The 17,469-nt window shown below is 44.9% G+C and overlaps 1 protein-coding gene and 1 long non-coding RNA gene across 2 annotated transcripts in view; one reads left to right on the forward strand and one right to left on the reverse strand.

The window, feature by feature from the left end:
* LOC142563702 (organic cation transporter protein-like) overlaps positions 1-17,469 on the reverse strand; it is a 143,034-nt gene that overhangs the window by 41,687 nt on the left and 83,878 nt on the right. The gene's annotated exons all lie outside the window — the stretch shown is intronic.
* LOC142563703 (uncharacterized) overlaps positions 10,063-17,469 on the forward strand; it is a 216,975-nt gene continuing 209,568 nt past the window's right edge. Inside the window, exon 1 of the long non-coding RNA XR_012824387.1 lies at positions 10,063-10,438. This is a non-coding gene — a long non-coding RNA (uncharacterized LOC142563703). The remainder of the gene's footprint in view (positions 10,439-17,469) is intronic.

Consider the following 17,469-nt stretch of genomic DNA (forward strand, 5'->3'; position numbering starts at 1 on the left):
TTGAGATGAGTCCACCGTGTGTAATTGCCGAAGCTAATTTTCACATAATTGTCACGTACGATTATTGTAAAGCATGGCTCATCTGCTTATTTACGGTGGCAAAGCAGCCATTTATATGGTACTCAACTGTTCATGCACTCGGGCATCAAGATATATAAAACACAAGTGAACATGTATAGGGAGGCACTGGGACATCCATGAAGTGGGGTAAAACGGCGCCCTTCGCTGCCTGAATCAAGGCATGGTCTTTCTGCGAAGGCAAATATTTACCCAGAGGAAGCTGTGCAACAGCGTTGTGGTCGGCATACGAGGCTGTCTTTTACAAAATTTCTCATCCGACTCTTTCCGAAGTATCCTTAGATTTCTTGAAGTTTAGCTTGTACAATATATCAGTAAAATTTGATTACGCATGAAATGACATAGGTCATACAGTATGTAATAGCTTACGTCATAAGTCAACAATCAAATGTAAGTACTTCTTTTAGTGACCCACAAGGACATTTCGTACATAAATAGACATGCCTTCTGAATCGAAGGTTTTCATTTTGTGGCAATTTACAACTTTGCCTGGCAGTTTGCCTGAAAATCAGAAGACGACCAGTTCTTTAGACTCTGATCTCAATTATTGCGACAGAAGCAAGTCTAACATCGGACGCTGCCATCTTCTGACGAACAAGTTTTTTGTGCTTGTATGTGCTACAATACTGCCTGTTACGGCCTCTGAAATTCAGCCACAGACTTCAGTGTGCTCAGCTTGGCTGTGGTGCGCAAAATCCGGCACAAATAACGAACTGCAAAAACTACGTGCTATCCCCCTGCTGAGGCCAGCCCGGCTTGCAATTGAAGGGTGGACGTAGTGAACTTCTGAGGCTATATTTATTTCCTATTTACCTCGGTTTGTTATTAGGAATTTTTCAACAGAATAATTCAGCCGGCCGAACTTATTGCTGGTATAGACAGATCACTCCACAGTGCACACTCTGCTAGCTCTCATAGGAGGTGGACAGGTTATGTTCGAAACTCGAGCTGATACAGCCACGCTATTGTTCATACACGAGCCATTCTTTTCTTTAGAAGCCCGCTTTTAGTTTCATTTTTTGCCGTGTCTACGACTCAAATGATTTGGGCTCACTGTGAAGACTTATTTTCAGGAAAGTCTTATTAGGCAACCTTAATTTCAGAAGTCGCAAAAGGAGTCATTGCTCAATCTGCTACTGTACAAAGTCTTAAGTCAACACACAAGACAGAAGCCACCACAGAGGCTTAGTAGAAATTCTACAAATAGATTTTACTTGAAATTGTTATCGCGTTGAAAATAATATAGAGCACGCTCTACTACATAACCGTCCGAGTTTAGGATGGCGTCGGTGCCACGTTTACACACTGGGCAGTATTGTTATGATTTATATACGGTTATATTATTCAAAGCGTTGGAAGAGTTCGGATTGCGGTTCCGGTTTATTAACTTACTCACTGTCGTAATGCGCTGTCAGAACACATTCCAGAGGAAACGGTCCCCGATACAATTCATGCTTGCCCATCTACCGTAATTTTAATGCGAAACGTTCTTCCTCGTTTAGACAAACCATTTATCCCGATCCCATCGTTTTCTTCGATGGATCCCGGTGACAGTTTGGCCTTAAATTATATGCTATAGGAGCGACTGGGAAGAAAGGGGGTTAACCGAAGGGCCGGGTTTTTATTAGTCATATCATGAGAGGCCAACAAATAGATACACCAATGAAAACAAAAGGGAAATTACTTGTACTTACTAAATGAATTAAAGAAATGTTAAATAATGCCAATGAATGTGGATGAAAAAACTTACCGCAGGTTTACAATGATCGCACGTTTTCGCATTACACGGGCGATGCTATCTTACAAGTGCACGTTCTTATGAGTACGTACACTTCGGGCCACAGGTAGGTACCGCTGTGTTATCGCTATCTTTAAAACTTCTATCTTGCCTTTGCAAACATTCTACTTGTCTAATTATACATAACCCGGCGTGATTTCTTAGTGACTATGGTGCTGGGCTGCTGAGCACGAGGTCGTGGGTTCGAATCCTGACCAGGTCGGCTGCATTTTGTTGGGGGCGAAATTTCAAAACAGCCGTGTACTCAGATTGCGGTGCACAATAAAGAACCCCAGGTGGTGCAAATTTCCAGCGTCCGCCTCTGCGGCGGGCCTCATAATCAGATCGTGGTTTTGGTACGCAAAACCCAATAATTTTCTCACAAGCAAAACAGCGTATAAGCCATACATAACCATTCACAAAACAGCAGTTGCATTATTTGTACACCATTCTCTACAAACAACGGGTCTTTGGCATTACGTGGACGTGAAAATATATTGCCTCCTAAATTTTTGAAGAAGAAACCCGATGGGCTTTGCGGTCAGAAGCCCGTTGATAATCAACAAAGCAAACAGCATTGCACGACTTGGTTATATTAATGTGGACGTTCAGAGAAGTTACAGAAAATGTGTGACGTGGAAATCTCCAAGTAAGCAACGTTAGGATAAATAAGGTGTACGAACTTTGGGGTGTTTAATGGCTTGAGATGTACAAATTGAAGTCCACTGAGGTTATTATATTTCTTTTTGCTCTGCAGTCTCGTGTGCGAAAAGAAGTCAACGCCAGCAGTAGAATAGTCACTCAATCAGCCTATGCACTGACGCCGGCCGATCACATATGAAATTCCTCAAGGATAATCTCCAGCCGTCTCGCTTCTTCTGTATTTAAAGTTGTCAAAATCTGCGTACATACGGTTCATCTTGCGGGAATATGTAATATGAAGGAACTCGCACTTTGGGCTTGTTAGTAATGGCTGCAGACTATTGTGTAACGCTAGCGGAAACAAACATACAAGATGCCGTCTTTGTGTACCTGCGTTTACATGTATCTGTTTTTTTCCGACTGTGCTACTAGAATACTGTACGGAGAAAGATGGCGTGAAAAAAAATCTAAGAGAAAAAGATAGCACCTTATACATGTTGCTCGGCTAGTTTTTTCATACTTGCACTTTTAACCAGTTCCCAACCTGGAAGGGGTGCCGTGGTTGCTCAGTGGCTATGGTGTGTGGAGATGCACGATTCTCACGCGTCCCCTTATATGTTGTTTTCCCACATAGCTCCCATCTCCTGCAATCTCGCTTCGCCGCGTGGTCTGCGTGACGCCCGCGGCAGTCGGTCTGGTTGAGGCGCAGTACGAGAGATGGCGCGAGTGTTGCGCTGCTAACGCCGCCTCACGGCGGGGTTACTTGGGGGCGCAGGGGAGAACACGCTGGGTCTTTGGTTCGAGCTCGTCAAGCGGCGCGGACGTTCCGCGCGTGCGCCGATCCATGGTCTGCGAGACTGTCTCGTGAGGCCTCGTTCGAACGCGCCACCGTAGGCGCGAACGACCAGGCGTTGGGAACCAGCATGGGGGCGAACATATTCGCTCGCTATCCGGTCGCGGTGAGTCGGACTTCCTAGATTTGTCGCGCGCCAATCGGCATGTGTTGGGGATAGCAACTCGACTAGCAGGCATTGATCTATGAAAGGTGCAATAAACGCCCTTGTGATTGTGCGCACTACTGTGTTGTCGTTCCTTTGTCCCAAGAGCACGGGAGTGAGAATCCCACAGGTGTTGGGCTGCTGAGCACGAGGTCGCGGGATGGAATCCCTGCCATGGCGGCCGCATTTCGATGGGGGCGAAATGCGGCCGGAACACCAGTGTACTTAGATTTAGGTGCACGTTAAAGAACCCCAGGTGGTCGAAATTTCCGGAGTCCTCCACTACGGCGTGCCTCATAATCAGAAAGTGGTTTTGGCACGTAAAACCCCAAATATTACTATATTATTATTAGATTTAGGTGCGCGTCAAAGAACCCCACGCGGTCGACATTTCCGGAGTCCTCCACTACGGCGTGCCTCATAATCAGAAAGTGGTTTTGGAACGTACAACCCCATAATTTAATTTAATTTTAACCTGGACAGAAGAAAAATGGCAGACGCGGGAAAAGTCAGCCTTCATTCTCCCCGTCTAAAGTGGGCGCTTTTCAGAATTGAAAAAAAGAAAAAAACATACCTCACCAGGACGACCAGCCATAGAATTGTGACTTGCACAAGTGGTCACGCATGCCGATATAATATATAAGGCGCTCCTTAAGGCGGCACGTGTTTCGTGTCTGCCGCTTTTTCGCGCCATATTGCTGTTTCCATTATGTTTGATAATGTCCCTGAAGCTACACGCCGGCTCGCGCATGACTGCAGCAGTCACTTTGTTTAGCAGAACTTCTTCCAGGAGTCACATAAACGACGTCCTGATGTGCCCGTTACCTGCTAAGACGGGGACCTTTCAGATAAAGAAGGAGTCATTCTGTCGAAAAGTATGCCACAACAAAGCAGGTGCGCGGGGCCCTATATAACAGCATAAGCAATGTTACTTCGGACGTGCGAAGTAAAGCCGTCAGAACGATTGTAGTACCTTCCGTTGCTTTGAGTAAAATCGCAGCGTCGATCAAGCTAAGCCCGTAGCTAAGCAAGTCTTCTTAACAGAGGACTTTTAGCTGAGAAATACTGTTTCGAAATTCACACTACATTTTGTAAATAATGCGCAGGCTTTCCTAAAACTCGAGCAAGTTCTGCAGCACATTTCTGAAGAGTTTGGTTCTTCTAAGAGGAATGGTGTAATATCGCAGGGGCATATGAAACTTGAGGAGGCGGTACTTCTGAGAAATACGCAACACCTTTGTATTTGGCCGATTCAGTTTGACAAAGTGAATAAAGTGGTCGATACACAAGGGCCGCATAACGCAAAATTGTTCGATTGCAATTTTATTCCAAACTCTGACGTCAAATTTACGTAACCACCCACGAAAGCATAGCGTGGTAACCCTAAGTGTTGTTTGTACAGCACAATGAAATTCTCTCCTGCTTGAATGGGAGGAACTTTTGTTTCAATATTGATCTGACTGGAAAGCGCAAAGTACATTGTATCGCCAACTTGCCCAATTTTTCACCTTAACTGTTCTTTGCCTTGACATAGTATTGCCTACCTTGACAGGACATTCTTATCTAATTGGCTGCCCAGAGGAGAAGAGCGCGCAGACATTGGCAGGGTTTTGGCGAGTCCGTGTTAATTCAGGGAAAGTAGACGACCGGATAGGGAGGGCAGTGCCGACGTCTGCGATTGGTCAAATTCCCCTTGCTTTGCTTGCAGTGTCGGGTCGACTATCACTGCAGCATGCAACGGATGATGAAAAATGCCGCTAAAACAGATCCTCAGCGAAGGAAAGTTAACAGAGCGATGCCATAATGTGCCGAAAAGGTTCGAAAGCGTTCTATTGCCACGCAAGAAATTTTTTATTATTACTATAGACAAAGAAATTCATTTCTTGCCAGTACCGAGTAGCCTGTGCCACATAGATCAATGGGCAAACAACTTTTACTCCGTTTGAAGCGGGGCAGTCGCCGGCTATTCCGAAAAAAAAGCATTTTCGTTTGGCATATTAATACACCTTTAGTGCTTATACGTCAGTTTGAAGTGGTGAGTTTTCGCAGTGTTGCGACTTTGCCTGACAGACAAGCGAAGTGGGTGCAGCCCGAAAAATTTTGACCACCAGTGTAGGGTTTATGGCAAAAAGGGCGTAGAATTGAATAGAATGTTTTCGCTTTTGCTCGGCTTAGTCATGCATAATCACTGTTTACACGTCATATCAGACGGGGAATTTTCATTGGATTTGTGACCTAGCGTGACAGACAGCTGTTGTTGAGGTGACATGAAAAACGACCAATCGTGGTCTTCTATTGGCAGAATTGGAATAAAAATAGCTTGGATATCTTTGCGTTATAGCGTCCCAGATCGCGTTTTTACGACGACATAATGCCAAATATTACTTGCTCTGCTCAGTCGGCTTGACAGCGTTTTCTAGCAAGCCAACAAATATATGTGAAATGTCGGTGATTTTCACATGATGTAAACGTTCTTCAGTATTCCGTTTCACACTGCACGTGAAGAGATCTTTTGTATCGCTCCCTTCTTGGCCTCTCTGTAGGATGGCTAGTGGAAGCTCACCTGCAATTTTTGTCATACAGTTTACACAACGTCAGGTATTAAACATGGTCGTCGCTTGTCTACTCAGTTACCTCTATTGTCAACGTACTTAGTCCAGCTTTACAGAAGTTTGCCACCAACCGGAAAACGTTTTAGGTTAGTCGCGAACCCAATATCTCATCGCTCTCAGTTTGTATAATGTTCCGAATCCACGACCTTGCAATTAAAGCATGTTTGTGCATGCCGAAATAACGAAAGCCTTGTGCATATTTCGATGGGCTAAAATGGTAATGCTTACCATGGGAAACATGGTAACATAATGGTCGCAAACATGGTAATTTGCCTATTCGCCAGGATGATCGCTCAAACTTGCTGAATCTTCTCGCTGTGATGGAGGTTGCAGGGCGTCCCGCTCCCTTACTGTCTGTCACGCCAGTCCAGCCACATTTATGTATCTCTATCTACAAAAAGAACCTCTTCTACGTGATAAAGCATTCTCCCCTCATACAGGAGGTTTCACCTAACTTTAGCCAGAGTTAAAAAATATACCGATGCGCTCTATACAACGCCACCAAATGCATGTTGCTCACTTTTGCATGTAGTGTGTCAGGCTATCTTTGTATTTGTTTAGTTACATAATTAGTCGAGATTAATTACGCAACTTCTGAATGAAAGAAGGTAGGCAAAATACTCCAATGAGAAAGTTGTAGAGCGCTTTGCAAAGCGCCCGATTAGACGGTTTACGCGCCAACACACATACACACACACACACACACACGCACACACAATCTTATTCCATCTCCACCTCTTTCTTTTTCATGTTGATTATTCACATATTTCGAGCCTCATTCGAATCGTATTTCACGCGCAATTACACTGACCATGTCTTGTTCAGCTTCGACACTTTTGACCCCTAATTTCTTTTGGTGTTTAACACTCTGGAATGAGCCCCTTGCCTTGTTTTCCTCGTTGATATTTCACGCTACGGTGTGGCATCGGGACTATTAGCCACGAGTGCTTAGGGCTTCTTCAAAATACACAGCCAAGACCCCGGAGATGCTCTCGTGTGGGCGGCGCTCGGCTCTGCTCCTTTCCTGCTTCTCCGACCTAAAACGCCCCCAACACGTGTCCACCTGACTTGGATAAGCACTGCCAATATACCTACCTCCTCTGCGTTCATCCCTAGAGTATGCTCTCAGTTTCCACAGTGAAGCGGAGCTTATATAGTTCGACATTTGGTCAAAAAATCAAGTGAGTTCATATGAGGCTCGGGGTGCCTTCTTTATAAGAGGGTTATGCGAGGCCGTTTATTTTATGTACTGACGAAGCAAATAGTTCTGAGCCAGTATAACTAAACACCACTGTGGTTCGAGGCATGATGCAGACGGCACTTGGATTAACGTCTTAAAGACAGCCTGAGCAGCGCTATAGTTCATGGAGCACCCTTTCATATTTCAACTGGCGCTGTAAAGAACTTCTTCGTGGTTTCAATTTGACGTTGAAGTGAACGGATGGGTTTCGCGAACAATGAGTGCGTGCTTCACCATAATGCCATAACGATGGTCTGTTCCTTCTGTTGCGTGAGGGTTCTGTTATATTGTCGACCAAAGGCCTCTGCAGGCCACTATAATATTTTCCGTTGCTTGCAATGGCTTGACTATTTATTTTAAGCACGAAGCGTTTCCTTAAGGTCATTTCTATAAAACACATGAGGCGCAATTATGTTGACATTCAATAACATTGATTTTTCTGGCTGCCTGATTCGGATAAATATTTTCACACAAAATGTACCCCTAACCACTGTTTTGCTCATATTAGAGCGCCTACGATTGGCTAGAGCAGCTCATCAGAGCAATACGAATACTATCAATGCTTTAGAGGCAGTATTCTAACATGCGCATTTACAATGTTAGCACCAAATATACCGATATTACTGTTCTGTCTATAATTCACTGTCTACCATAACGAAGCACTTAATTAATATTACGTTATGAGCGAAGCACCATACAAGGTTTTGCACACTGAAATTGCACGCAACCTTCTTATGCAAAGTGTGTGGACAGACATGGCGCACCTCTGGATTGCGAAGATAGTAGACCCCTTCAACTCTACGTTGCTTGTGACAGTTAAACCACAAATTAATGACAATTCGCGCAGTTTCGAAAAAATACTGTGTCTTAAGTATGAGAGCAGAATGCAGCAGAAATGTGCTTCAGGAAGTCCGACTGGCGCGCCCTATACCTTGAGTATGCACGAAGCGAACGAGCGCGCTCGGTGGCCGAACTAGCCGGCGTGTTGCGGCTTCCTGGTCGTGAGGTCACTGACGAGAGGGCGCCGTAAAGGCGTGTGTATATATATATATATATATATATATATATATATATATATATATATATATATATATATATATTCAGTTTTCATACACCCGCCGTGGTTGCTCAGTGGCTATGGTGTTCGGCTGCTGAGCACGAGGTCGCGGGATCGAATCCCGGCCACGGCGGCCGCATTTCGATGGGGGCGAAATGCGAAAACACCCGTGTGCTTAGATTTAGGTGCACGTTAAAGAACCCCAGTTGGTCAAAATTTCCGGAGTCCTCCACTACGGCGTGCCTCATAATCAGAAAGTGGTTTTGGCACGTAAAACCCCAAATATTATTATTATATCAGTTTTCATAGCAGCAGCGCATGCGTCAAAAAACATCTGATCTCTTGATAATTGCCCAACAGCATTGCCCGTAGCCGCGACGCTTGAGCCCCACACTGAAATTACAATCACAGCTGCATGGCAATCAACTGCGTGGCCGTAATACAAAACCAAAAGTAAGTACAGCAACAGAGCTTGTGGCTCATAAAACGGCAACGTTCAAACGATAACAAAATTACCATTCCAAAATTGTAATACACGAAAAGTTCAAACCCTTCCCCAGGGAGTGAAAACTTAAGAGTGACGACAAAAGTGTTGTGTAAAACTGAAACATAAAAGTGGTAGCGCATGTGTATAAACTCTAGGAAGAGGACAGAAAGGAAGACAGGACAAAACAAAGAAGAGAACATCAAGAGTAGCTGTCGCCTCATTCTTAGCGCTGTCCACGTTTTATTTGCACTTGTCCTGCCTTTAAATTTTGCCGTAACAACTGGGTCGGATGTAGGCCCCGGTTCAGTTGCAATCATTATTTCACAATATGCGCTCGCAATGTGATATTTCAATACACAGTGGACGAAGGGGTATGGAGATGTTCACGAGAGGTTTCCGAGTAGAAACTGCATAAAAGTGCCGTTACAAAGTATACAAAAATAAACCTGTAGCGCGCAAATGAGGAGACAGGCACCCAGTTATTGCTTGCTGGAAGCGCTAAGAAACCGCCCCACGTTTCTGTGTCTCCACTTGAAGTAAGGTTTTTATTGCGACTCTGAGCCGCGTCTGCGTATTGCCTAGCTTTTTAGTGGTCCCGTTCGTCATCGCTGTCTTTTCTTTTTCTTTTCGAGATAATACGCAATATTTTTTCGTTCTGTGTAATGATCATATTTCCCTATGTGCACCAGTGATATTCCGTTCAATGATGTTTAAAAGTTGGCCTCTAAAAGCTGTTTGAGAAAGAAAGTGCTGGGGCATTTATCGCCGAACAAACGCGCTATATTTGTTTTTCTGCGATACAAATGTGCCAACAAATGTTCTCAAACTTGCTTGAAGCTGGCGGTGTCAAGAGAAGAACTTCTTCGTCCTACTTCTTGTCCTTTAAGTCAAAATCAGAGCAGCTGGGCTTTGCGCCAGGCACTTGCGTTTTTCATCTGCAAACGTAGTTAAAAGGTTGCGCACTTGTACCTGTGCGATGCCTTTCAGTTACTTACAATATGTTTTCTTTTCTTTTTTATCACCGAACGTTGGTCTGTAGGATTCTTGATTTCGTCGGTGGCATTGAGAGCTCCTAAATTTTACATCTTTTTGTGCGTTGTGTAATTTTTCTGCAAATTACGTCTGCACATTTCAATCTCATTGTGCAACGTGCCACGGCATTGCTTGTTGGAATTGTAACGTACTAGTGGATTACGGCGACAGAAATTTACTTGACCGTTTTCCGTCAAAACCGAGTAAACAGGCGAAGATGGAGCCGTGAAATTGAAAAAGCAGGCTCTTGTCTGTCAGTTGAAGAGTTGTCAAACACGGTTTGCGAAACGCGCTGTGCAAGGCTGAATAACATCTTTTGTGTCAACGATGCTCTAGGAAATGCTGCACGGAGCCACGAGACTACGATCGCTCGTCTCTTCAAAACTGTTGCAGAAAGCATACACCGGTAACATAAGGCTGGAAACCAAGGTTGAAATTGAGATTCGCGATAGACAAAATGAGGACCATTCATCGTATTTATGCTGCTCTACTGGTCCTGAAAATTGCGCGTGCATGTGAGTATTGAACACCAAGTGTACCAGTACTCTATAATAGGCGTCATCATAACTTTACAAATTCGGTCAAGTGCTCGTGTTAATGACTTTTTGCCTGCTTCGAGTGGTGCCAATTAGCGCGGTGTGTGCAGTCTACGCGAATCAGCGCGCTCTATGTCATTCCTTCTCACGCAATGTTGCCGAACGGTCTGCCGCTGCCTGGAAATGCCACGAAATCGACCGTACGTGGCCATATTTACATGTGGTGACGTAATTTATATGCCTTGTAGTAAATTATGGGAACTTTCTTAATTGCTTGCCCGGGCGACGATGAACACCTGAAAAATGTTGGTTACTTCGTCGCGTAACCACCTTTGAACAATACTAAAGATACACTCGAGGACCTGCTAGCACAGTTTTGAAATTACAAAACACTTTACTGAGCCACAAGTTTATGTCAGAGTTCCTTGAATGGGGTGCCTACCGTATAATACGTATGCCTGCAAAGCTTCTTCAACTGGTAAGTAGTGGGTATACAGTGTAGTATAGTAATATGCAACTTGATAGACATACTTTTGAGATTTCAAATTCAAAAGAAGTATTTAGTCGAGATACGACAAGTCGTAAAACCGAAACAGCAGGGGTAAAAATTCCGTTTCGAGTAGTTGGGGAATAATCCTAAAGTATCTCTAAATGCAACCAACAAAGAGTGAGTGAGGAAACATTGCACAGGCTAAGTTCACATACTCTATACGTGCGTTGAAACTTTCTGTAAAGTTATAGGAAAGTTAATTAACATGTTCCAATGCAACAGGTGCTGCACGAAAGGTCGGCTTTTTGCAAAATACACTGCCATTTGGACCTAGTATCTAGTGCCAAGCCTAAATAAAGGGTCCAGTGTCGCGCTGGCTACTAAAGCGCTCGAGTGGCGCGGCAAGCTTACGGTTCCGTGCTTGCGCGCAAGGCATCACTATTGTGAAATCTGTGCTGCCTGCATTCTACTAGTTATAGTAAAAGAGGCTGAAGAGAGAGATCTAGTGCAACAATAAACAACAACATTATCTGAAGAAAACTGAGTACCACTTTATTTCGAACATTGGGTTTGCAAGTCGCAGTACCAGCACTGCTTTTACCGCAGTTTCTTGCTTTATTCATTCAGCCTCCCTACACATTCATAAACAGAATGATAGAATGGCGCCTAAAGGGCCACGCTGGCTTCAGCGAGGAACTACTTGGATGAGCTTGATTTCTGTAAGCTTTCAGTCGTCCCTGCCAGGACGACGTTTGGCTTCCATCAGAGTGCCTGTGTGCCGGCAGCCTTCAAGAAGGCATGCCACACAGACTTGGGTCTGGGTCTTTTCTAGCCATAATGACATCGCACGTCCCCTTCTAGACATCCATCTTCTACCTGAAGGCATCGAAGCAGCACAACTTCATACCATCTGCACTGTTACGGGTTGCGCTACCAAGCAGTATTTTAGCGATATCGAAGTCCGAATGCGCGTCAATGGGCGGTACGGTGCGCATGCGCCCGTAAAATGGATTAGCACTAGGGCAGTCAAGAAGGGCATGGCGTAATTTTTCCGCCACAGCACTTAAGGAGCTGACAGCAGATGAACGAACAAAAAGAAAACGGTTATGCTCCTCTCAAGTTTTAACTGATAAACCCTAGCTGTGAAAACAGAAAAGCAAGTGATTTGTTGCTGTGATGAAACAGGTAGAGAGTTGCTTAATTCATCTGGTTAACTGTCGGAAACACTGTTTCTCTTAGTGTTTATATGTCTCGCCTAAACAACAGAGCCCAACTTTCTCGCAGAAGCTACAACTTAGGTGTGGATAAAAGAAAACTCTTGTTACCCAAATGTACACAAGCAGAAGCTACACCAGTCATTTTTTTACGATTTGTGTTCTACCATGCGAAAATAATCTTGCGGAAAATGTTGCGGGAACTAACACAACTACAAATAGACAACGCCGGTTAGGAACTTTGTATATGGGCTCTTACTGCCAATAGTGATAGCTGCATTTTGCTTATCGCACTCATCAACAGTCATAAAATTGTTTTCGTTAAGTACTATCCTTTCTGTACGCGACGCGAATACTAGTGCGCAGATTATACCTTCGAGAGCATCAGCAATCACACTGGAAATTTTATTGATCCATCTGTATATAGCCGACGCATCTAATTCGCAGATCCGACTGTGCTTGCCCCTCTTGTGCTCTGAGTGCAACTAGTTTTTATGGGCACAGGTTCGCATGAAGGGTTAGTTTCGCTATTCACAGTCATCGCTAGTGCATTCATCACCGTCACTACAGTGTGACAATATCGTGGTTTTGGAATGTAAAACTCCAGAGAGAACGAAACATTTATTTCATCAATCAGCTGGAAACAGTTCTTTCTTCGCTCGGGGTGGACTGCTCCCTAATCCAGAAAGCCATTTCTTCTATATCTTCAAATATTCCGTTTTATTTGAAAACTGCTCCCATATTTGGTTTTACCACACCAGCGGAGAAACCAGCAGAGAGAGAGAGAGCGGGTGTTTTGGAATATTTATTTACCGTCGAATAGACATGCGCACTCTCTCTCTCTTTCCCCCTTTGCACACTTCCTGCAGAACATATTATTTGTCTATTGCCGCGCCTTTTTGTTGCTCTTAGTTCAGCCCCAGTGATGAAAATTATCCTAAAAATGGGCTGGGTTAGCGAAACGTCACGCACCTAGTTACATTGCTTGAGACACTGAAAGGGCAAGAAATCCTTTCGAGATGTGAAAAAATTTGTGAGAACTTTTGTGCCTCTGTATGAAACGTAATGGCTTTGCTTCGCCATGGAGGTTTCATAGAAGTTGTGTATGCTTTTTCAACGTCTGTTCTAGCTCGATAGCTACGTTAACAAGATAAAATGCTTGAAGGCAAATTACTTGCGCCACTGCACCAGCGACAAGAATTGTAGTATGCCCATGAAAAAGTACCTATCAGACTTATGTAAATTAAACTAGTTTTATCTGCGCCATTGTCTCAGCCTCAACATTTTTTGACGAAATGTAGATTTCTATGTATACCAAGCTGGTGCAACTCTGTTTACAAGTGAGGATTTTTTTTTCAATAAAGCCATCTGTCCGCGATGTAATAACGTCGTTATTTTTTTCGTTCAGGGTACAGTGCAGTGTTCAAACAACGAGGCAGTAAAGGCAGGCAGAGGAACAGCTGTCACAGAGAAATGGTGCGGCGAGCCAAGAACTAGGTCGGCGCGTTGCACTAGGGGGTCCCAGAACAATCTCTATGTATGCCGAAATGGCTTCTACAGATGGGGGCCTGGAGAGTGCACCGAGTGTGTGCGCTTCGACCGGTGCCCCTAATCATCACACGGCCAGTGAAATCTGCAACTGCTTCATGTCATAGTAAAGCGTCGGTTGAAATGTAATATGGCTGAGATGTAGCGACCATTTTGTACTCACGAGTTTCAGACTCGAAAGAATAAGTAAAAGACAATAAAGACGCGTGACTGCTTCAACTCGACCTTAAGGGGTCATAATCACCATGTCCTCTTTAAAACAAAGTGGTATTCATGGGCGATCAAACAACGGCAATTCATATTTCATAATTATGCTAACAATGCAAAAAAATTTCGCTCGTGGGTATTCTGAGATTTACAGTATCCTACTTCGAACGGGATTGAAGCCATGGTTTGGCTATTTTTCCTTAGCCTGTAGATAATCATTTTCTTACCCAACGCTGCTAGTGAAACTTCCCAATCGGACATTGCTCAGCATGGTTACAGCTTGCGTAGATGATATACTGCTAAAATATTTCACAACCCTCCTGTATGACACTCATCTGAGAGTGTATGAATCATTTCAAACTCCACGTACTTCACAATGCTTTTTGTGTGTTCACGTCTCTTTGGGAGGGCCATACAGTAAATATCAGGTAAAGTGCATCAGCAGCGGGCTCGTCATTTGTGCATGTAGCTGCTCGGTAAAGACGACGACAAGCGGTGATGATGGTAAACTTTGCCTTTTTTTTAAGGTGTAAATTTCAACTTGTTAACTCCCTTGTTTTTTACGCACCTAATGTAACCACCCGGGTCATGGCCAATCCTCCTACTGTGACTATGTACCACAGCTACTCAGGACAACAACAACAAGCTTTGCCTTGTTTTAAAGTGAAGGTTTTGTGCGCGCTTCGCTTTATTTTGGCGATTGTCTTTGACACGAGGCATGTACATATATATATATATATATATATATATATATATATATATATATATATATATATATATATATATATATATATATATATATATATATATATATATATATATGTCGGCATAATGCTGTTGAATTTTCTTTTTTCTCATGGCATTACGCCCTGGGGCGAAAACTCTCGACCATCCAGGTGGGCTTGAGTCCAACCACAACCAACGGGTTAGACACCTTTAGCCGAGCAGCATGAACTACATCAGCCTGGACCGTTGTAGGTGGTACGTTGGTTTTGCCGGTGCAATCTCATACGTCATGCCAGTAACTTGGCGCAGAACGTGATAAGGACCGTTGTAGCGTGATAAAAGCTTCGCTGATAGACCAACTCGTCGAGTTGGCGAGCAGAGGAGCACTAGGGATGCTGGAGCGTAATATACATCCTTATGACGGTAATCGTAACGCTACTTCTGTAATGCCTACGACACCTTAAGGCGGTGACGTGCCATATGAAGCGCAGCGTTCGCCATTGCGATGACATCTTGCGCATACTTCGATGGTTGTTCTGGAGCGGATGGTAGTGAAGTATCCAAGTAGGTTGTCGGTTCACGGCCAAAAATAAGATAAAACGGTGAACGACCTGCAGTATCCTGGCGTGGCTTATTATAGGCGAATTTAATGAAGGGTAAAGTAAAATCTCAGACGTCGTGGTCGGCGGAAACGTACCTGGAGAGAATGTCCGTTATGGTGCGACTCAGTGGTGCGGTGAGACGGTTTGTCTGGGTATGATAGGTGATGGTGACATTTTGTTTTGTAGAACGTAAGCGGAGGAGGTCATCGATGACACGGTACAAGAATTAAGGACCGCGTTCTGTGAGCAGCTGACCAGGAGTTGCAGAATCACATCGCAGAGAAGGAAGTCGGCAATATCGGTAGCACGGCTTGTTGCAAGTGCGCGTGTAATAGCGTAGCGCGTGCCATAGTCTGTCGCGACTGCAACCCATTTGTCCCTAACGCTTACGTAGGGAAAGGTCCGATCAGATCGAGGCAGACTCGGAAGAATCGCTCTACTGGGATATCGAGAGGCTGAAGAAGACCGGCGGGAAGCGTCGGTGGCCTCTTTCGTCGCGGACACAGTTCACAGCTGCAACATACTCATGTATTGAGCGATAAATCCCAGGCCAAAAGAAATGACGCCGCAGGTGGTCATAAGTGCGCCTTCCACCAAGATGGCCTCCTGTGTGTTCGTCGTGAAGCTGCTGGAGAACAGACTAGCGCATGGTGGGACTGCATCACCAACAAGTACTCGGCGCCTTCGGGGTATAGACTGCGGGGATGTAAAGTTCTATTCTTAAGGTAAACAGCCGGAGCGACTCGTCAGAGGCCCAGGAGCTCAGACGGTTGATGATGGAACGTAACGCTGGATCACACCATTTCTCATCGCCGAAATGAAGAAAGTCCGAGACAGAAAGAACACAGGCATCGAAATCTGGGTTCGCATTGTTTGGTGCATCAATGGGATATCGGGACAGGCAGCCCGCATCCTCATGTATTTAGCCACGTTTGTGCCCGACGGAAAACGAGTACTCTTGTAACCCGAAAGCCCAGCGTCCAAGACGGCCTGTAGGATCTTTCGCCGAAGAAATCCAGCATAGTGCATGGCGGTGAATCACTACCGTGACTGGACGGCCAAAGGGGTATAACGAAAACTTGGAGATAGCCCAAACAAGGGCAAGGAATTCACGCGCAATAATTGAGTAATTGCGCTCTGGGGCAGGGAGCAAGCGGCTAGCGTAAGCTATTACGCAGTCACTACCATGCTGGTGCTGGCTGAGACGGCTCCGATTCCATGTCCACTGGATAAGCGCAGAAAATGCATGAGCTTCTCCAGGGCCCCATCAGAAAGGCGTATCTTTCTTGATAAGTTCGGTGAGTGGACGGGAGATTTCAGCGAAATTTTTGGACAAAGCAGCGGAAGTCAGAACATAAGCCAATGAAGGAGCGAACGTCTCTCATAGAGGAACGTGCGGGGAAATGCTTCATGACGCGAATTTTTTCAGGTTGAGGTCGGATTGACACACCGTTAAGAAAGTGACCGAGCACTGTTGTTTCGCGGCGACCAAAGTGGCACTTGGATGAGTTGAGCTAAAGACCGGCTCCGCAGAACACTTGGAGAAGGGCCGACAGGCGCTGAATGTGGCTCGCAACTGTCGCAGAATAAACAATAAGGTCATCCAGGTAACAAAAGCAGGCCGACCATTTGAAGCCTCGAAGGAGCGAGTTCATCATCAGCTCAAATGTGGCTGGCGCATTGCACAGACCGAGGGGTAATTCCTTAAATTGGTATAGCTCGTCCGGTGTTACAACTGCGGTCTTGTCGCGGTCCATATAATCTACGACAACCTGTCAATAGTCACACCGCAGGTCGATGGACGAAAAATAACTCGCTCCATGGAGGTAGTCGAAGTCAACATCTACGTGAGGCAGCCGATATACGTCCATCCTAGTGACCTTATTCAGGTTTCTGTAATCGACAAAGAAACCCCAGGTGTAACCCGCCGTAGTTGCTCAGTGGCTATGGTGTTGGACTGCTTAGCACGAGTTAGCGGGACTGAATCCTGGATACCGGGGGCAGCAATTCGATGGAGGCGAAGTGCGAAAACACGAGTGTACGTAGATTTAGGTGCCCGTTAAAGAACCCGAGGTGGTCAAAATTTCCAAAGTCCTCCACTACGGCGTGTCTTATAATCGGAAAATGGTTGCGGCACGTAAAATGCCATGATTTAATGTAATTTAACCCAAGGTGCCATCTTTTTCTTGACAAGCACAACTGGACTTGCCCATTGGCTACTCG

Source organism: Dermacentor variabilis, chromosome 11, assembly GCF_050947875.1.
Source record: "Dermacentor variabilis isolate Ectoservices chromosome 11, ASM5094787v1, whole genome shotgun sequence".
In the NCBI taxonomy this organism is placed as follows: Eukaryota; Metazoa; Arthropoda; class Arachnida; order Ixodida; family Ixodidae; genus Dermacentor; species Dermacentor variabilis.